Below are 22,292 nucleotides of genomic sequence, written 5' to 3'. Positions count from 1 at the left end.
TTTTTCTTTCCTCCTGATGGTATTTTGTGAAAAATTCAACCTATTTCACCAAAATCTTGTGTGAAAGCCCTTGGGGGGGAGGGGGGGGAGAGGGGCAGGAGCAATAAGAAGGAGCCAATTCCAGCCTGTGGAGCATTTTCTATCCCTGCCAGTCCTGAGGCTCCGATGCCACCTGAGATAAGGTGCTGACTGACAGGTGATTTGGTTTTATCTCACTGGGGATGTTTCACATCCGGCACGGGCCGTCCCACAGCCTCTTTGTGCTGGAGTGCTCAAAACCATCACTGGGTGGAGGCAAGGCCAAGAGGTTTCAGGGAGGTCCCCAGGCTCCAGCTGCAGAGGGGACTCTCTGTGGGCACAGCAAAAGTGCCACTCCCAGGGAGGGCTCAGTGGGCACAGCTGGGTGTTGTCCTGTGGCCATCACCTCCTTCCTGCTGGTCCCCAGGGTGCCAGGGCCACAGAGCCCATCACAGGGAATTCACCAGCTCCTTGGCAAAGCCTTTTGGCTCTGTGAGTGACCATTTCCTGGAAGAGGACACGATCAGGGCCAGGCCTGATGGTGCTGCTGGGCTTTTTCCTGCCCCATTCCTTGCACATGGTGTTCCCCCCCCTGCCCTCCTCCCCCCAGTATTTCGTTTCCCTCCCATTGCACTCTAACCAGTTTCCTTCTGCCCCAAGATTCTCGACTGTGGTGTTTAGCTGTATTTATGGAGCAGTGCTGGGATGTGCTGCCACCCTGGATCACAGGGTGGTCCCTGCCAAGGGGGGCAGCCCCAGGAAGCTGAGCCATGGGAACGAAAGCAGAGCAAGCTGGAGATTCCCAGGAGATCTTCACCTTTAACTTATTTGCTTCTTTCCCCTCCAAATCTGCTGACATTTGGAAAAGGGGAATCGTTGCAATTTGCTTGTTTCAGCAGGTTCCCCCTCTCCCCTGTGCTGCTCCCAGCTCTGCTGGGCTGTCAGCAGCCCCAGCACCGTGAAGGCACTGACTGTGGTGGGAGAAGAAAGGTGAATGATCCCTGAACCATCCACGGTGGGACAGAGCAGTGCCCAGGGCACCAAGCAACACCCAGTGGCTCTAAGCAGTGCCACATGGTGGGACCAGAACCCCTGTGCCCCCCATCAGGGCTGCCAGGAGGGCTTTCAGCCAGGGAAGTACCCGATTCAACGCTTCTGACAGTCAGGAATTTCAAATGATTTATTAAAAATGTATAGAGCCGGGTTGTCGGTGTCGCTGCTCTGATAAGAGCGTCGTCTCCCGTGGCAGCCGCCGGGTTTGTGTTCCCCTCCCTCAGCCTGCTCCAGGGGGAAGGATCCTTCCACCTGCATATTAATTTTTGGCACATTGCTGCAGGCAAACCCATCCAGGTTCCATGAGGCGCTGCAGCTGAGCTATGACCTCTGGGAAGGCATCGTTGAGTCCCCTGCCCACACCTCTGCCTGTCCCCTGGCCAGACTGGCCGTGGCACTGTGGCCAGGACAGCACCAGGCTCAGCTCCTCCTGCCCCCTCTGCCCCTTTTGGCTCCTCGGGATCTGGGAGTCCTTTCCTGATGACTCACAGCACCTAGGGAAGGGTAATGGAGACAGAGAGAGCACAAGGAACTCCATTCCCACGTGGTGTATTCCAGAGAAGGAGAAATGGGACATCTTGGCAGCTCTGCCATCCATCCACACCCGCCCTGTCCCTGTTACCTGGCACTGGGACCTGCCCATGTCCTCAGCAGGGTGTGCCCAAGCCCATTGCCTTCACAGCAGATGATCGATTCAAATCAGGATTTTCTCTTCTTTTTTCAAAAAGTTCTTTCTCTGCAGCTCCCTGGCTTTCCCTGGAAGCCCAGCTGGCAGCATTGGGCATCCCCAGCCCTGCTTGGGCTGTGATTGTTCCATGGGACCATCCTCATCATCCTCACCATCCTCAGCTTGGGGCTGGGGATGAAGCAGCCGGGTCTCGGTGACCGAGCCAGCACATCTGTCACCATCAGCATGGCTCTGCCTTTGTGTGACACCGGGACCGTGCAAATCAGGCTCTGTGTGCCCCTGAGCCAGACTCTGCATGGAGCCAGCCCCAAAATCCCTCCTGGAAAAGGCACAGCACTCTTGGGCAAGAGCCTTGTTGTTCCAGGATAACGGGAGCCTGGCAGGGCTCCCACATGAGAGCTGCCAAGCCCAGTGGATTGGCAGGACCACCCCACCTCCTGTGGCATCCTGCTCCCAGATCCCACTCCCAGAACCCTGCTCCCAATATCCATCTTCTGGAAGTCAGCTCCCAGCACCCAGCTCGCAGCAGCATGTCCCCAGGAATGTGCTCCCAACATCCCACTCCCAGCATCCCTCCTCTCACAGCCCAGTCACGCCACCTCCTTTCCCAGTTTTGAGGCCAGTTATGGCTCAGAAACTAGCACGGTGCCCAGGTGTACAAGCCCAATTAGGCTTTGCTTAAAACCAATTAACCACCATGATAAGTTTTCCATTTCGGAGCAGGTTTCCGTGGGACGGCCGCTGTCCTGCTGGGCCGCTCGGAGCAGGGTGCCAGCAGAGCTGCCAAAGCCTGGGGCTGCCTTTGTGTGTGGGGGGCACTCCTGACCCCACCTCGTCACCTCAGGGTGGCTTCCCAGCCCTGAGTCCCCATGGATGGTGCTGAGCACCGGGGTTGTCCCTGTCCCACCCCCGGGGACACATGGGGACACCCACATTGTGCTGACGGCCGTGACGGGGTGCTGGAGGCCTTGGCTCCTGCTGCATCCCACGGCAGTGGGGATCCCATGGGAACAGGGAGGAGGTGGCAGCCCTGGATGGTGCCGGGCATCTTCGGGCTCTGGGGCCGGGGGGCCCCGCGCATGGCTGAGCTTTCCGTGTGCTGCCGGTGCCCTCCTGCCGCGGGCTTTGATCCGCACGGCCAAAGAGCAAAGGCAGCGCCTTTGTGCGCCGGGAGGCTTTGAAGTCTCCCAAAATGGGACACGGGGAGTAACTGGCCCCTCTCTGCCGGCCCAGCCCCACTTTCACTCCCCTTTTATTTCCTTCTTCCCAGTTAGGAGCTACCTCCGGCAATAAAACCTGTAAACTTTCCCTGGCTGGGGCTGGGGGCCGTGACACCTCACAGAACCCCCTGGGGGTCCCAAAACGCTCCCTCCCACCTTCTGTGGCCAAACTGACATGTTCCCCCAACACAGTGACTTTTCCCATTCCGGGTGACAGCAGGCAGGTCCTGCCCAGCAGGTGACACTAATTATCTCTGTCCTTAATTCTCATCCCATTTTTTAATTTCCCATTCCAAAAGCAGGCGCAAAGACCGGCTCTTTTCCAACCCCCATTTCCCTTTCGGTGGCTCCGCTGAGCCCCGGGAGGTTGAGCGGAGCCCAGTGGGGACGTGTGAGCCTGGGTTTTTTTGTGAGAAAAATGCGCATTGATCATTTCTGGGAATCAGGCTGTGTTTTTTACTCTGAAGCATCCATTATACACAGCTGCTTAATTGACGAGTGCTGCCGAGTCACCTCGGCTGCCGGAGTAAAACAGCCTAAAAGCTCCAGCGCAGAGGAAGTCCACGCTTTATAAATTGATTCAGTGGGAGAGAGAGAGAGCGAGTGAAAAAAAACATTAATTACAGATGCTTCTGTGGGCACTGTTTTATGGCAGTGAGACCAGGATGTGGGCAATTCTCCTAAATGTGCTGATTAGACAGCACTTCATGTCTGGGAGCACATTAAATGGGCTCTGTAAAGCTATTAAAGATGCAGCGCCATAAAGAATTGACAAGAGCGAGAGGCAGCGGCACAGCCCCGGGCTCTTGCTGGGCTCCAGCTCAGCTCCTGCCCCATTTCTGCCCCGGGCTCCTTCCCGGCTCCTGTCCCGCTCCTGTCCCGGGTTTCTGCCCAGCTTCTGTCCTCTTTCCCGCTGTCCAGGGGACAGACCCCTGAGACCAAACAGGATGAGAGTCAGGGGGCTTTGGGTGCTGCTGCTCTAGCTTCACCCCCAGTCTTTGCCCACCCCAGGGCAGGCAGGAGCCGGGGAGCAAGGAGCCATCCTTGCCGTGGCTGCGGGATCCGATCCCGGCAGGCCGGAGTGACCCCGGCGCGGTGGGCACGGGGCTGGCCGGGCGTGCGATGTTAACACAGCGCAAATCAATTTGTCAGGACACAGCTCACCAATTAGCGCTGCTGGGATTATTACTCATTTGCGCACTGCAGGTTTCAGGGAATTAATCAAGGGCTCATGGGTAGCTGGGACAGCCGGGGAGGGAAGGGTGATGCCAGCACCCGGCACAGCCGATGGTGCCTGGAGCTGTGCTGGAGGCGTCCGGTGTTTCCCTTGGCACCAGGGGGATTTGGGCCTTGGAGGACACCCCAAAATAACAACTGTCCCCTTCCCTGGAGCCCCACATCCTCACCCACACCCCAGCGGTGCCAGATCCTGGCTGTGGTGGGACATGGAGCGGAAAGAACTGAGCCCAAGGCAAAATGACACTTCCCACATCATCCCAGGGAGGTGACACTGAACAGTGTCACCCATCCTCGCCTGGCTTGGGCAGCTAGCGGGGCCCTGGTCCTGGCATGGCAGTGGAGGCACTGAGGGAAGCGGGTGCAGGGCCAGGGGTTTTTGACATCAAATGGGTCACCCAGGTGGGATTGTGAGCAGGAATGGAGTCACAATGTGTGAGCAAACAGGATGGGAATTCACAACCCGGGCTGTCAAATAAAACAGTGTAGGCTGGGCTGTTCACTGCCAGATCCCACCCTCCAGCACAGGGACATCCACCTTCTTGGGGAGCCTGTCCCTGCCCTGCTCAGGGGGACACTGGATCCAGGTGCCCTGGGGGTTCCCCCGGCCCTCCCCAGCTGGGGGTGTCTGGGCTGCCCGGCTGTGGATGCTGATGGGAGCTGGGAGCTGGGAGTTGTGTGCAGTGCCAGCTCCAGCCCGCCGTCCCCCTGATGGATAATCGATCCCTGCGAGCCGGGGAGAGACACCCTGTCCAAACGCATCAGCCTTGAAATGCCAACCTCCCTAATGCGATTTTACAATCTCCTATAATCGAGTGGCAGTGAAACTTCCCTTTCCCCAGGCTCCCCTCCCGTCACAGGGCACGTGGATTGTGGCTGCATCCCCCCCAAAGCTGTGCTCTCCATGGGGGTCAACTCTCTGGGATGAGATGTGGCCTCAGGGTGCCCTGGGGTGCCAGGGGCAACCTTCTGGCAGCCCCCAGGGCTGATGAACCTCTGCCCCAAAATATGGCCATGCTGATGTACAGCCATCCCAAATCCACAGCTATCCCAAATCCACAGCCATCCTAAATCCACCTCCCTGGGGTTCCTGCAGCTGGGTGAGCACCCCTTGCCTTCCCAGCCCCCCAAAATTGCAAATGAAGCCCCGAGCAGTGCCATGGGTATTTGGGAGTCTTGTACCCCACCACAGGCTCCACAACCTCTCCCAGGGCCCAGGGGAAGATGCAGAGCTGTCAGCGCTGAGATCCCAACACCTTTTTTTGTGGGAACAAAGCCACAGCAGCCCCTTGACCCCATATAAACCCCAAAGTCAGGCTGGGGGCTGCAGGAGGGTCTGGCAGGACCATGAGGCTGAGCCTGCTGGGAACTCAGGGTTAGTGCTGGTAATTAAGGGCTGGGATTTGCATGCAGCAAATGACTCCAGCTAATTGCAGGTTTAAAAGGAAAATGATCGGAGAGAAGATTGTTTGCAAAATTGGGGCACGGCAGAGGAAGGGAGGCGGAGGAAGGGATGCTCTGCTCGGCTCTGGAGGTCACCAGGCTGGCTGAGCCATCACCCTGCACTGCTGGGGACAGCACACCTGGGTGGCTGGGGTAGGAGCTGGCAGTGCCAGGATGGCCACAGGGTTGGACTACCAGGTCAATGAGCCCTGAGGGATACAGAGTGACCCCCAGCTCTAGAGCTGCTCTTTTTGGGGCCCCCCAGCCCCAGGCCAGACTCCCAGACCCCCCACACGTGGGCAGAGTGTGGCACTGTGGCTGCTGGGCCACCAGCAACTTACACCCCACCCCCCCAAAAAAATAGTTACAAATGCCAAGGTGCTGAATTGATTAATTTAATTTTCCCTTCTCATCTGATCAAGAGCAGGGTGACATTTGGCAAAAGTTGCTGATGAGGGATTGAATGATTAATTGTCATGACAACCATTCCTGGTTAATGACAGGGATGAGGTTGTGCCGGCATAAAAGCCGGAGAGTGGCCTTGAGTGCCGCGGTGCTAAATTACCAGGCATGTCACTGTTTGTGCTTTTGGTAAAACGTGGCCATGCGTTTCTAATGAGAGGTTAACTGTGTCCCCAAAGTAATTACAACTGATTGAAGAGGTAGTTAGTAATTAGAGGATTAACTGTAATGAGTCTCACCTGCAGCTGTTGCCATAGTTACAGTATTTTAGATGATCGGAGTTAAAATAGGACAAGGTGCTGGCAGAGGTGGTTCTGCCCCTTGGGGCACCCTGGGGGCTTGGGTGGGCTGGTGCCCCCCTGCACCCACCACCCCACGGGCTGTCCCGTGGGCTGGGCTGGGCATGGAACTGCCAGGGAATCCCATCCCAAAGCCCCGGGATGCTGGAGCAGAGCATCCCCCACGGCCCTGCCAGCCCTGGGCACCGGGGCGGAGCAGCAGGTGGGAGCCCCAGGGCTGGCTCTGCCAGCAGGAGATTTCCAAGGGCAGGAAAGTCACCAAAAAAAGCTTAAATCCTCAAATTCTGACAGCCAGGGCTGCCTCTCTCTGGGAGCTGGGTAGGGAGGAGCAGAAGCAGGGACAGGGATGTCCCCAGAGCATCGGTGGCATCCTCCAGGGTCCCTGAGCTCTGACTGCACCAAAGTGCCACCTCCACTGCCCAACCTGATCTTGTTCCAACTCTCCTGATCCTCTGCTTTCACGACTGACAATTTACAGGCCCATGTAAAACCTCCAAGTACAGTATCTTTAATTATTCCATCCATAAATGATAAGAGCCATTCATTTCAGGGCTCTCATTACGAATTTATACCCCTGTTTAATGTGCTCACTAGCAGCAGACATCCCACAGCTCGCAGAGAAATATTGAACAATCCTTTCTGGAAGAGCCAAGCGGATACCACCGGAGCTATTTTGGACTCGGGAAGAGAGATGGGCAAAGCAGGAGGGATTGGGCTTTAAAATCAAGAGTCAACCCCTCACCCCAGGGAGGTCTGGGGGCTCCAAGGGCAGGTGGCTCAAAGCTTTTCATCCAGGTGCTTCCCAAGTGGAATTCTGCTGCTGGTTGTTTTTTTTTTTTTTTTTTTTCCTGGATGTGCTGATGGTTGAAAGTGAGCTTCATTTTGATAGAAGTATAAAAATAGAGCTTCATATTTATATATATGACTGTAACTACAGGGAGGCTTTTGCAAAGGCTTAACTTGAAATAAAAAAAAGAAAAAAGTGAAATCCCAAATATTCACATTTCCAAGCAAATACCCTGAGTTGGTTTGACCTTTCAAGACTTTTTTCCTGGATTATTTTCCAATACAAAACCTGTGTGCTCCCAGGTTGGAATCAACCCCTCCCACATCATTTGCCTTTGGGAGCTGCCATCTCTGTTGTTTCTTTTCCACAGGGACAGGGTGGTCCAAGTGCACTTGCCCGGTTTTCAGTTTCCCAGGATTTCAAGGCATTTCCCCTCCTGCCCTGTCCTGTTGGTGATGTCCTGAGTCCCACAGGTGGGACCACGGTGATGGGGAAAAGGAGTGGGCATCATCCAGCCCCCAACACCACATCCATCAGCCACGCTGGTGTTTTCCAGCCATCAGTGATGAAATCATGGAATCCCAGACTGGTTTGGCTGCGAAGGGACCTTAAAGCTCATCCAGTTCCACCCCCTGCCATGGGCTGGGACACCTTGCACTAGACCAAGCTGCTCCAAGCTTGTCCCCAAACTTTGGGCCAGGACGTGTCCTTATGGAGACTTTCAAACCACTTCTGCAGAGCCAGCAGGGAAAACACACCATGTCTGCTGTAAATTGGCAAAAAAACCCCAATGTAACATAATTGATGGGAATATTGGCGCTCAGGTCTTGGGGTTTTTTCAACAAATCTTAAATTTAGAAGCTGCCAGAGCTCCTTTAAAGAGGAATTAATCAGAGGTGCTGTAATTGCCCAGGAGGAGTAGCCTCTGTGAGAGATAAGCTCATAATGAGCTGTCACTGCTGGGTGGCTTTGGAGTATGAACACCCAAATTAATAAACAGGGATAATTGGAAGGAATCAGGAAGCCTTGCTGGTCCCTGCAATCCCCATTGGAGCTGGAGGTCACTGGGTGCAATGCTGGATGGATGGATGGATGGATGGATGGATGGATGGATGGAGGGATGGATGGAGGATGGATGGATGGGTGGAGGACAGATGGATGGATGGATGGAGGACAGATGGATGGATGGATAGATGGATGGAGGGAGGGATGGATGGGGGATGGGGATGGATGGATGGGGGATGGATGGATGGATGGATGGATGGATGGATGGATGGATGGATGGATGGAGGACAGATGGATGGATGGATGGATGGATGGATGGATGGAGGACAGATGGATGGATGGATGGATGGATGGATGGAGGGAGGGATGGATGGGGGATGGGGACGGATGGATGGGGGATGGATGGATGGATGGATGGATAGATGGATGGATGGATGAGGGATGGATGGATGGATGGATGGATGGATGGATGGGGGATGGATGGATGGATGGATGGGGGATGGATGATGGATGGATGGATGGATGGATGGGGGATGGATGGATGGATGGATGGATGGATGGATGGATGGATGGATGGATGGGGAGCTCTCCAGGTGGGATGTTCCCTGGAGGGGATGGTGCCTGGCTGTGGTCCTTGGTGGGTGGGACACAGCCCGGATGCAAAACTTGATGTTTGGGATGCTCAGTGGATGGGATGCACAACAGGTGGGATATTTGTGGGATTGGGTGCTCATTGAATGGGATGTTCACCAGGTAGGATGGGACACCCGGTGGGTGGGATACCCCCTGGATGAGCTTCTCCGGGTGTGATTCTCCCACATGACATATGGAATGCTCACAAGGCAGGAGAGGATTCTCCCTGGACACGATGGGATGCTCACCTCCCCTTTCACCCCAGCTGCCACCCCTGCCTTTGGCTGAGCACCCAGCACCCAGAGCATCCCAGCCACGCCAGCTCCGCTTTCCTCTGAAATTAAAAATATAATTCATGGAAGCCCTTCCACTTGTGTTGGGCTCGGAAAACACCAGCCTGCCTCCCCCTCCTTTTTAATAACATCCAAACTGTGGAGCTAAACTACTTGACAGAGGCCTTTAAATATGTGCAAATATATATTTGGACTCAGTCGTTTTTTTTTTTTTTTTCTTTTTCCCGGAGGCTCTTCCATTAGGTAATATTTGTTGCCAACATTAATTTCATTAGATTTTCATGGCATTTTAATAGGAGCCCCGGTGGTTTTTTGCATATATTAGCATGCGGGAGGAAGGAGAGTCACCAAATTAGAGTAAAAAATCTGGTGTAGAGGCAGCAAAGGGAAATTCCTGGGAGTGGGGGAGAAGGGGAGCCGTGGCATTCCAGGTCTGGCATTCCAGGTCTGGCGCTCTCCCGTCAGCTCCGGAACCTGCCAGCCCTTAATGAAGATATTTCCACCCTGATTGTCAGCGGCGCGAGGAGCCTGATTAGAGCCCGAACCCGCGTGGAAGAGCTCGCAAATTAAATACGTGTTGATTATGCAAACTCGATCCCGGGTTTATCCCTCATAAATAAGTCATGAGCAGGGCTCGGCTCTCCGAGGGCGATATTTATTGTATGCAAATCGGGCACGGGGCTGGGAGGAGAAGTAATCAACTGTTTATCAGGCGGGGACTGCCAGAAGCTTGGGAATAATCACCCGGGAAGAGCTGGAATGCGTGCAGGAGGAGGTTGGAGGAGGGCGGACAAGGGTGGCACCGGCAGGTGACCGAAATGCCCGCGGGCACCTGCCTGGCACCGAGCCCGAGGCCTGCAGGGGGAGGATTGTAAGGTGGACATGAGTATTTTCATGTCTAAAGGGATATTTTGGGGTGTATAAACCGGCACCAAGCCGGGAGTTTGCAGGGAGGGATTTTAGGGTGGACATGAATATTTTGGTGTCTAAAGGGATATTTTTAGGGTGTACAAGAGTGTTTTACTCTGCATGGGGATATTTTAATGTGTATAGGGGTATTTGGGGGTGCATGGGGGAGTATTTCAGGGTGTACAGGAATATTTTGGGGTGTATAGGTATATTTTAGGGGGCACAGGGATCTTTTGGGGTGCATAGGAATTTGTGTGTATAGGAGTATTTTACTCTGCACAGGAGTATTTTGGTGGGCATAGTTGTATTTTAGGATACAAACAGGTATTTTAGAGAGCACAGGACAATTTCAGTGTGCACAGGGATATTTAAGTGTGCTATAGGTGCATTTTAGGGTGGGTAGGGGTATTTTACTCTGAACAGGGGCATTTCATTACCCACAGGTGCCCGTTCCTGTGCACAGCTGTGCCCCATTTGATGCCATACAATTCCCAGGAGCTGGGCTCCGGGATGTCCAGCACCTCCAGAACTCCCATGGGCTTCCAGCAGAATGAAAAATGGCATTTAAAGTTTTTAGAAAAACCAGCCCTGGCAGTCTGTGTGGTCCTGCCTGGCGGTGCCCCTTCAGGGAGCTCTGGCAAGGAACCTGTGATGATGATAAATGCATCCAAGGCAGGTTTTTCTTTTTTTTTTTTTTTCTCTTTTTTTTTTTCCCCTTTCCCCCCACATCATTTTATAGGAAATACATGTTGGAAATGAAATTGAAATGAAAATGAATAAATATTTCATAGAATACAATTACCGTGGCTCAGGACCAAGACAACTGCAGCAGCTCCTGCTGCACACAGCACGTTTGCAATTCAGTGGCAAAGAATTGCTCTCTGGGCTTTTAATCTGCTTTTTTGCCAACACAAATAATCCCCCAGCCCCCAGCAGGGAGGTGCCCATGGCAAGGCCTGGATCCAGGCATTCCCCATCACCCCAGGGGCACCTTGGGTGCACGCTGGATTTGCCACCCCATTAAAAAAAGTCAAGTGAAATTCAATTATTTGCCATAAAAGTGAAAAAGAGTGAAAACCCAGCAGGGAACAGCCTGGAAGGGCTCAGCCTCAATAAAAGGTGACTTGGTGTCTGCCCTCTCCCTGCTGCTGCAGCTCCCGTGGAGCCAGGGACAAACATGCCGAGCACTGGGACACGGCGTGGTTTCCAGCGACCACCAGTCAATGGAGAAGAAAAAGAGCTTTTTTCCGGAGCGCAGCGGGAAGCGGAGGATTTATGGGAAACAATTTGGTGGCGAGAGTTGGGTTTGTTTGTTTGCTTTGGCGGCCGGGGCGACGTGAGACCGACCCTGGGCTGTGACAGCAGCCGGGGCTCATGCCGAGGGATCCTGATGGGATATCCCAACTTCTCTGGCTCCGCGGGCGCATGGGCCAGTGCGTGCCCGAGCCAGGGCTGGCTGGCGCTTCCAAGATCGCCAGGGGCATCCTCTCCCTGACACCCAGGGGACACTCGGTGCTTCACCCGGAGGGGACGCCTTGCTCGGGAATCCTCCCCATCCTCCTCATCCCCGGCCTTCAAACCCAAGGAGAAGCGCACAGCCCCGCACCCATTCCCCAATCCAGCCCCCCCGTGCTCCCGGTGGGGCTTTGATGCCGGCGGCGGCGGGAGCGCGGGGCCGCGGCGCCGCTTTGAACAGGAATTACAGGGAAAACTCAACAAAATGGCACAGCCGCGGCGGCGGCGTCGTGTTCTCCCAAAGCAGGAATAAAACAGACGCGCAGACGGTGCTTTGCAAACAATTTAATTTGCCTGATGCTTTGATATAGATGAGGATGCGGCGAGGCAGGCGCGGGGAGAGATGAAACACGCTGTCGGAGGGGGGGGGCTGCGCCGTGTGAGATGTGCCGAGCACCGTGAGAGATGTGAGATGTGAGATGCTAGATGTGCCCGTGTGAGATGTGCCCGTGAGAGCTGTGAGATGTGAGATGTGCCCGTGTAAGATGTGCCCGTGAGAGCTGTGCCCGTGAGAGATGTGAGATGTGAGATGTGCCCGTGTAAGATGTGCCCGTGAGAGATGTGAGATGTGCCCGTGAGAGATGTGCCCGTGTGAGATGTGCCCGTGTGAGATGTGCCCGTGAGAGATGTGAGATGTGCCCGTGAGAGATGTGAGATGTGCCCGTGAGAGATGTGAGATGTGCCCGTGAGAGCTGTGCCCGTGAGAGATGTGAGATGTGAGATGTGCCCGTGAGAGCTGTGCCCATGTGAGATGTGCCCGTGTGAGCTGTGCCCGTGAGAGCTGTGAAATGTGCCCGTGTGAGATGTGCCCGTGTGACCTGTGAGATGTGCCCGTGTGAGATGTGCCCGTGAGAGCTGTGCCCGTGTGAGATGTGCCTGTGTGAGAGTGCCCGTGTGAGATGTGCCCGTGAGAGCTGTGCCCGTGTGAGATGTGCCCGTGTGAGATGTGCCCGTGAGAGCTGTGCCCGTGTGAGATGTGCCCGTGTGAGATGTGCCCGTGTGAGATGTTCCCTGCATGGTGTGAGAGGTGCCAGTGGTGGCCAAAAGTGCCTCTGCCATCTCCGACCTGCTGAAGTGACCACAAGCTCCCGCAGGACTGGGACTGCATCAGGAGCAACACGTGCTGCAGGGACACTACTCCAGTGCTGCTCGGGGACATCCAGTACCACTTGGGGACATCCAGTGCCACTCGGGGACATCCAGTACCACCTGGGGACATCCAGTACCACCTGGTGACATCCAGTGCCACTCGGGGACATCCAGTGCCACTCGGGGACACTCTCTGTGGCCAGGGCAATGTGAGACTCCAGGCTGTCACAGCAGCTGGGGCTGGGGCAGGTGCAAAGACCTCATATCCTGTTGGGATATCCAAATATCCCCAGCTCCGAGGGGACATGAGCCAGTGTCACCCAGCGCTGCCCAGTGCCCACACTGGGCTGGGTCTGTGAGAAACCTTCACCTCTCACCTCCGACCCGACCCTGCCATCGGTGCCAGGCTGACTCCAAGCTCTTGCAGGACCAGGGCTGCACCGTGAGCATCACGTGCTGGGACACAGGTGACACCCAGGGACACCCTGGTTGCCACTCAGCCCTGCCCGACGCCCACGCCGGGCCGGGGCTGTGGGAAACCTCCACCCCCAGCAGCTAAAGAGGAGGGGCTGGGAGCGTGTGAGGAGCACGGCTGTCAGATATGGGGCACGCTGAAATATTAATGGAACTAACATTTCAATTACCTTTTATCTGTACAGGCTCAGGCTGCGGCGAGGGGGTTGGGGCGGGCCCCCCCCCGCGTGCTGTCACCCAGACATTCATGCTGTGCTGGTTCTTTTTATTGGTTTTCATCACTTTTGACATTGCCAACAATGAACCTTGAAGTAAATTTTCAGTAGTGACTGTGTCAGTGGAAAACCGTCTCCCTGTCATTTTTCTAAATTAGGCAATGATTCCAGTCCTTGGGGCTGGGGTGGGAGGGGGAGTGATGGGGCTGAGCAGCAGGAAGGGGTGGCCATGGGGAGCCTCCTCCGAGCCCCCCCAGCACAAGCACCAGGGCCTCGGCAGGACAGGGGACTGTCACCTCCTGCAGACACCCCTCACCTCCCTCCTGACTCTGCAAGACCTGCCCTGAGCTGCTCCCAGATGTGCCCCAGTGCCAGATGTGCCCTGAGCAGTGCCCAGATGGGCCCTGAGCTGCTCCCAGATGTGCCCCAGTGCCAGATGTGCCCTGAGCAGTGCCCAGATGGGCCCTGAGCTGCTCCCAGATGTGCCCCAGTGCCAGATGTGCCCTGAGCAGTGCCCAGATGGGCCCTGAGCTGCTCCCAGATGTGCCCCAGTGCCAGATGTGCCCTGAGCAGTGCCCAGATGGGCCCTGAGCAGCCCCAGATGTGCCCCAGTGCCAGATGTTCCCCAGTGGCAGGGCCAGCAGCGGAGCCATGGTCCCACCAGCCACCCTGGCCCTCCCATGGCACCTGTGACCCCCTCCCCGCCGTGCCAGCAGGCTCCAGCCATCGGTCACCCCAAAACCTGGCACTGCCCCCCCTGTGTGACAGCCCTCAGGGGTGTAGCTGCTCCTCAGTCCTGGGCTGGCTCCCTGCTCCCAGAATTTCCTTGTCTTTGCTGGTTCTTGGATCACTCAGGGCCTCCACCCCCACCCACCCCCATCCCACACCCCTCGGTGGTGCCAGGATCATCCTTCCAGCCTGGCAGAGCTGCCTGGCACGTGGGCACACCTCACCTCTGCTCCGCCGCGGCCGCTCCTCGCCCCGGGGTGGGGGGGACTGAGCAGAACTTTAATTTTAATGTTCATTGAGCATGTAAAGGGGAAAAAAAAAATCAATTTAATAACCTCTCTTCACAAACAGTGCCTGGAGGCTGCTCGGCACATGCGGCTCCGGGAACTTCACAAAGTCTTTTGTGCCGCTTTTTATCGTGGGGATTAAACGGAGCCGGGAGGGGGAGCCGCTCCGGTGTTCCCCCGTGGAGCTGGGACGGCTCCAGCCCCAAATTGTCGGCTCGAGATCCTGGAGATGAAGCCAAGAGGGCGCAGAGGGTTGTGAGGGCTCATATATATCACCGGGAAAAACTCCTCCCTTGGCTTTTCCAAAAGGAATGCTGCCCCTCCATCACCCACTCCCCAAAAACATCTTCAGGTGATCCTGATGATGGGGCAGGAGTGGGGGGCTCTGGCTGGACACCCAGGGAAGGATTTATTGTTGAGCTCAATGTGATTCCAGGAGAAGTCATTCAGCAAATGCAGCTCGATGCAGGGCAGGAGCCCTGGTGCTGTGGTGGGAGCAGTTTGCTTCCCAAAATCCAGCCCCAGAGCCGTGATGGAGTGATGGGCACCATCCCCACCCCTGCAGCACCGTCCCCACCTGCACAGAAACAAGTGTTTGCCATCAGCTTTTGATTACAACCTCCTTGTCTGCAAGTTTCGGCAGGGTTACAAATCCCAGTGTTATTCAAATTGCATCAATTATTCAATTCCTGCTGCTGGGAGGGTGATGGGAAGGTGGCTGACGCTGAGCAGTACCCACCCGGCCTCCTTGGAGCGATTTCTGATTCCCATGGGGTCCCTTTGATCCTGTTAACCCGTGCCTTTGGCTCCTGTGGAAGCAGCGAATTGCTCCAGAGCCACTTACAATTTCGTATCCAAGAGGCAGTTTGCGGTGGGAATGATTTGAATAAACTTTCTGTTGACTTTAAGAGCAATTTTCCCAGCAATTTTCCCAGCCCAGCACCTGGCATCCACCTCGGATGGTGGGGCGAGCAGGGGCGAGCGATGCCAGGGTCCTGTCCCCCCGCATCCCATCCCCATTCCAGCCCCAGGGCAGGGCGATGCTCCAGAGCTTCCGCATCACTTCCAGGGGGAAAATCCACTGCCAGCGCCAGCACCGCGAGGGTCTTGGCCCCAAGGTGCCACCAGCAAAGGGACTGCCGTGGATGCCACCATCAGCTCCGCCGTGCCACCCCCTCCCGCCCTGAGGAGGGGCGAAAGGTCGCTGTCATCGCCCCGTCCTGCCCCGAGGAGGTCACCGTGATTTGTGGCACTGCCCCAGGCCCCGCCGGCACCCCTTGTCCCCAGGGTCGGCTCTGGGGACACCGGGTCTGTCCCCACGGGGGCTCTGGGGACTGCGGGTGCTGCCAGCTCTTCCCGCGGGGTGCTGGGGGCCAGTGTGGGGGGAGATAAATCACATTTCTGGGGGCTCTGGAAAGGGCGCTCAGGGCTCCTCTGGGGGCTGCTGTGGGGTGAGCTCTGCAGCATTCCCGGGAGAGGAACAATCCCGAATTCCGTGCACCCCCCTGCCTCGCTGTCTCCTCCATTCTGTAGGCTGAGATTCCCGCTAGGATTGAGGAGGAATAGGAGGGAATGCTCCGGGGAGCTGCGAGCTCCAGCGTTCACCCAAAGGACCCACCGAGGCTGAAATATCCCCTTGGTGCTCCAGACTCTGCTCTGCATACCCCCCACTTCATTTTATTCTTCTGGAGGAAACCAGAGGCAGGTTTTGCCCGAGATCTCCAATATTGGTTCTTTCCCACTGGGAAATTGTATAAAATTCCAGAGAAACGACGCAGCCGGCGCCGGCAGCCACAGACCCAGAGCTGCTCAGAAATTGCCTCAGTTAAATGAAATCGAAATAAAATCAGGGACGTGGATGACATGCAAAGGTGGGTGATGGCACACGGGTCCCTCTCCACTCTCTCCTGCCCTGCTCCATCCCCATCCCACCCAGCGTCCCGACCCTGCTCCTGCCATCCCCGTGTCGCTGCCTTCCCCTCAAACGGGGGCCCAGATTTCTTTGCTTTCGGTGACTTTTTCCAGGCACGAGGATGATTAACACATCAAAAGGCTGTTTTGCTTTGCTTAACAATATTATCTGCTTAACTGCCCCGTTAATTGAATCAGGCAGCGTTTGTTTGTGCAGGGGGAGTCACCCCAACAAGTCTATTTTATTTTGATGACTTTTGTGTCCTATTAGTGGTTTTTAATGCTGGCTCTGCCTCGCAGCAGATCTGGGCAAGGAAAGCAGGATGGAAGTGGAGCGGTCCCAGTGTTTTATCCATGAAATCCTGGCTCCTGGATTCTCTCCAGCACCTGAGGGTGAGGCTGGCACAAGGGGCAGGGATGGGACTCTCAGGGAGGACAGAGCCATCCCTGCTGCCCTGCAAGTGCCAGGTGAGCGCCTCAGGCGCCCCGATGGTCCCCAGCCCCTCAGATTCAGCCCCTGTGCCAGGTGCCAACATCCTTCCTGCCTCCCCAGCTGGCAGATCCCCCTCCAGGGCTGGGAGCAGGGACAGCGTCACCCCCCGGGGATGTGGTGGCTGGGGTCCCTCAGTGGGACCACAGGGAGGGTTGGGGGTGGGGTGGGTGCCCTGCAACCCCAGTTGGTGTCCCAGTTTCCCAGTCCTTCTGCAACCCCTCCATCTCAGGCTGGAAACCAGGAAACTCCGCCAGATTGGGAGAACGGCCCCGGGGGTCCCCCCCAAAGCACCCACTGAGGTTTTCCCCCCCCGGGCGCTGCAGCGGAGCCTCTGAGACCCCCCTCGGGCTCCCCCGGCTCGCTCTCCCCTTCCTCTCCCAAGGCTCCTACGCCTGAACTGCACGAAATCAGATTAAGGGCAGCAGACAAAGCCCCGCGCAGGAATAAACCCCGCGGAGCGGGAAGGGCCGGCAATGGGTGGCTGGGCCGGGAACGGAGGCGGCTGAGCCCCATGTCCCCCACAGGGTCCCTGTCCCACACCGGGCAGTGTGGGGACACAAGGACATCGCCCAGATGGACCCGCTGTGCCTGGAGGGTTTCCAGGCCCTCCTGGCAACAGGAGGAGATGCGGGGATGTCTCAGGGGTGATGGGGACATGTGAGGGCAGCTGAGGACGCTGTGTGGGGACAGTGACCCCGGGGCAGGGCCCAGCCAGCAGGTTCGGCTGCTCTCGGCTCGGCCCGGGCGCTGCGGAGCCGGGGCTTTATCCTTCCCCTGCAACCGGGGCCGCCACATCCCTGCTCCCGTTTTCCTCGGGTTCCCGGTGTTCCAGCCGGGCTGGGCTGGGACAGGCTGGGAGCAGAGGAGACGGGATCGCTGGAGAATCCAGACAGCAAATAATCTGGCTCTGAAAAGAGCTGCTGATGCCTCATTAGCAACTTTGAAAAGCATCCGGTGAAAAAGCCTCTGCCCTTGTGCTGGGGGGGTTTCTGCTCATTCCTCCTCTTGTCCTTGATTAATAAGGACATTTGCATGTAAATTGGCTCCTGGATCCTTCCCAGCGATGCCGGCTCGGGTCTGGCCCCACCTGAGGCTCTCCCAGCCTGCACCCACTGCCCTGGGAAGGTCTGTGTGCCCCGGCACGGCCTGGCTTTGACCAGGATGGCACACGGAGCTGGGACACGAATCTCTCCTCTGCTCTGCAGGGCTGGGACACGGGGCAGGGACACAGGAGGGGACAAGGGACAGGGATGCAGGGCAGGAACATGCAGATGGGGCACAGGGCTGGGACATGGAGCTGGGACACAGGACAAGGACACAGAGCTGGGACGTGGAATGGGGACATAGAACAGTGAGAGGGAGCAGGGACAGGGAGTGGGGACACAGGGTGCCCTGGGGGAGCCTCCAGCCCAGCAGTGCCTGCTGCTGCCCAGCCGTGTGAGCAGCTCCACTGTGGATCTTACAAAGGCTTTTCCAGTTGCTGGAATCGCTCCTGCCCGCACTCCCCTGGGAATGGCATTTTCCAAAACAAAAGCATTTGCTGGATGCGTATGGGGAAGTGCCTCTCTGCCTGTTTGATGTCTGTTCCCATATCGTGTAGTTTTAAAAGGCAACTTTTTGTTCATGCAAAACACTGCCTGGCTCTTCCCTCTCCTCTCTCCCAGCCTCATCGGATGCAGGACAGGAAAGAGGGGACAGGCCATGTGCCACCAGCGCTGCCCACGTGCCACTGCTGCTGCCACTTTCAGAGCAGAGGTGTGAGGAGGAAGAGAAACAACCCCAACTGCGGGAAGGTAGCACAGGGAGCAAAGCTCACCCCCCCAGCCATGGCAGGGAAAGGGGACAATGGGGGCAGCCAAGGGACAGGGGTGTCACCTGCACCCTCCCATTGGGTACACCCAGACCACCACGGCAGGGAGCTGCTCCTCCAGGCTCCTGCAGAGCTGGAGGTGTCCCACACTCCCAGAAGGCACAGCCAGGCTCCATCTGCACCCCGACCCAGCCCTGGGGACCTCAACACACCCCAGGGCAAAGCCAAGCCCGTGAGGAGCCGTGGAGCCACCAACCGTGTGACAGCAGTGCCAACAGGGGCTGGAGGGAAATCTACAGGAGAAGGGCACTATTTCTAGCTGGGCACAGAGTGCCAACGCCACTGCCGTCACTGTCACCGCCTGCCAGCCCCTCGGCGATGGATGGCGGGGGACGGCTCCAGGCACGGCGCCGCGGCGATGGCCGGGAGCCAGCGCTGCCACCGCTGGGGTGACGCTGATTTCCCAAACACGGAGCGTAGTGAAGGACGACGCTCCGACGACGCTCCCCCAGCACAGCGAATTCCCCAGCCCCCGCTAATCAGCAGCCAGTGCTTAATTGGCACATTTCTGCCTGGCTGGGGTCTCTGCCAAGGAGGGAACCTCGGCGCTGCCGGCAGCCGTGGCCTCCCGTGCCCTCGGTGGGGACAGAGCAGGGACAGGCCGGGACGACTGGGGCCACCCACGGCATCTTGGCTCGACCACATCCGTCAGCCTTGGATGTTCCCATGCCGGCGCCAGCACCGTGTCCCCCAAAGCAGCCGTCCTGCGGCAGGGGTGCCGCCGGTGCCGCCGGCGGTGGCGCGCGCGGGGGTGACGCCGCTGGCGCGAGCCCCCGGTTGTGTCGCTCCCAAGCTGCCAGCGCGAATCAAAGGATCTGCCACGCACGCCACAGCCCTTTCTTCTCATATCACTCACACCACTGCCACGCTGCATTGTGACAATGGGGTGTAATTAAGGTGTCAGCATATCATTTAGCCTTTTCAATATAAAACCGGGAGACAGGCTGGGAAATCTGTAGTGTTCTCTTTAATGAGGAATGTAGGGGGGAAAGAGGAGAAGTGGAGGTAGTGGCTTGGCAAGGGTGGGACAAAAGGCACCTCTGTGGTGTGGGGTTCTGGAGGATGCAGGGCACTGGGCTGGCACGCTGCTGTGGGCAGTTGTGCTCTGCTGGGACCATCCTGTCCAGGAGGGAGAGGGGACCCTGCTAGGGCCAGGCACTGCCAAGGCATCCCTGGGGGGCTGCAGGAGCCACCAGCACCTGGAGAAAGGGACTGGCAGTGCCATGCAGGGCATTCCAGGTGTGTCCCACCTGGAAGTCGTGCTCAGATGCCACTCCCACCCCGTGGGGGCCTTGCAGAGCTGTGTGGGACACACGATGAGCTCATGGCATGGCCAGTGACAAGGGATGGAAACACATGTGCCATGAGCTCACTCTGGTGCCACAGCAGCACCAGGTTTGATCAGTGCTGTGTCCACCACGTTGCTGTTGGGGCCATCCCGGCCCTGTTAATATTTTTCCCAATTCCCAGCAGTTCATACATGGGGAGACCCCGGCTGTATACCCCCAAAAGTGGCACATCCCTGTTCCTCCCACCATCCCGTGGGCACCGCACCACTCCGGGGCCGGCAGCAATCCAGAGGGCAGCGAGCGAGTTCAACACCATCAATAATCCCTGATGGCTACAGAAAGCACTTTCCCGAGGAATAAATTCTTGCTGCATCAAAGGGAAGCTGCAAATCAATGCGGGAATCGCTCATTCTGAACGATGGGAACTCGTCTCGATACAGTGGGAAGCGTTAGCTGGGAACGGGAACGAGGAGGGGGACACAGGGCAGGGAGCACCAGTCCCCTCCAGAAAATAGGAACCAAAATTAATGATGGGCTGAAATGGCAGTGGGACGATCCATCCCGGTGTCCCTGCTCATCCTGCTGCTGTGCCAGCCCTCAGAGCATGGCTGCAAACTCCTGGCTCTGCTGCCTACGGAGCAAATTCCAAATTCCATTAGGATTTTTTTTTCTTTTTTTTTATTTTTTTATTTTTTTTTTTGCCTTGTATGATCCCTGACAACTTTTCCGTGCGGCGCATCCCACTCGGGCCGGGCGGTTCAAAGCCGCAGCGGTGGTCCCGGAGCAGCCTCCGCCTCCATCCCCGCCTTTGTCTGTGCCGGCTCCGGCTCTCAGGGCACTTTGGGAGAGATGGATGTGCGGCCCCGCCGAGGCAGACATGTTCCAGGCGAGATCCTGGGAAGAGGTTTCCTTAGCAACAATAATGAAGTGTGAGCGAGAAAAAAGCCCTCCCGGCTCTGCTCCTTTCTCTGGGGACTCCCAGCAGGTTTGGGGACCCCAAGAGGAGGCGTTCCAAGTGTCCGGGATGAGTGCTGGAGCGGGAGTGGAGCTGCTGCAGATGCTGGCATCGGGAGAGGGGGATCTGGGTGCCAGTGCTGCGTGTGTGGAGAAGCCAAACCAGAGCAGCAGTGGTGACCCTGGCACTGGCCGAGCATCCCATGGAGCAGCCTCGCCTCCCAAACCTCCGAGCTGCCTCTGCTCAAGAGGATGCAGATGTGCCATGGAAGCAGCCCCTGAATTCCAGCTCCGGTGGGAAACCCTGGAATTGGATGACCCCATCCCTGGCAACACCAGGAGGCACGACCTGCCCGGCAGCTCCTGCTGGGATGCTTGGGAAGTGGGATGTGCTGTCCATACTTCGGGAAACATCTGCTGGAGCAAGGGACGGGGACAGCTATGCCAGGACAGCCCCTGCTCCATGCCCCAGGTCCAGCGGGGCCCTCCAGACCCCTCAGGGAGCCCCGGCTCCTCTGCTGCTCCAGCCTGATCCGTGCTCCAGCTTCAGCTCCACTCCCCCTCCTCCCGGCCGGCGGGGCAGGGGATGGCACTGTGCCTCGAATCACAATTACAGTAAATAAATCCTATTAGAAGGACTTTTACTACCGCATGCTCCTCATTACAATCTGCCCAAACCCCCGGCTCCTGGGATCGCCCTGGTAATGAGGCCGGGATGGATGGATGCGGGAAAATTAACGCTGCTACAAGTTAATTTGTTTTTATTAGCACGCGGCGGCTGGCAGGGGGTGGGGGGTGGGTGCCATCCCGCTGGAGCAGCGCAGGGATGAGGATCCCTCGTGGCACCTGCATCACAGCGTGTCATCGTCCCCTCAGCCACCGCCTGGCTGCTCCCGGCCTTGGGGACAGCACTGTCCCACCCCAGGGCGGGATGGGCAGATGGCAGTGAGGAACCAGCTCGCTGGATGAGGTCACATCTCATTAATAAAGGCTAATTAAGAGTAAATCATCAAAAAGAGGGGTTGGAGTTGTTTGAATAACCCACACAGGTGCTGCTGGTAATTAACTCAGGGCTGTGACAGCTCCTGTGGCACAGGGGGGATCACCAGGAGCATCCCTGTCCCCATCCTGTGCCCCGTGGCCACCAAGTGTCCCCTTGTGCCCCTCATGGCACCGAGAGCCATTCCTGTGGGAACAGCTGGGCCTTCCTTGGGCTTGGAAAATATAGATCCCACCGTTAATAATACATACATTTATTAAAATTAAACCACCGGCAGATATTACATCCAGCGGCACTGAATTATGGATAGACCTCAGCCCAACCTTTGTTTTTAATTAAAAAGCCCCTTTCAGTAATTCCATTAAAGCAGCAGCTTATGTTTTCCTCCTCTTCCCCCCTTTCAAGCGCAATCCGGCAGCG

Source organism: Anomalospiza imberbis, chromosome 18 (assembly GCF_031753505.1).
Source record: "Anomalospiza imberbis isolate Cuckoo-Finch-1a 21T00152 chromosome 18, ASM3175350v1, whole genome shotgun sequence".
Lineage (NCBI taxonomy): Eukaryota > Metazoa > Chordata > Aves > Passeriformes > Viduidae > Anomalospiza > Anomalospiza imberbis.
This window is presented reverse-complemented; position numbering follows the sequence as displayed.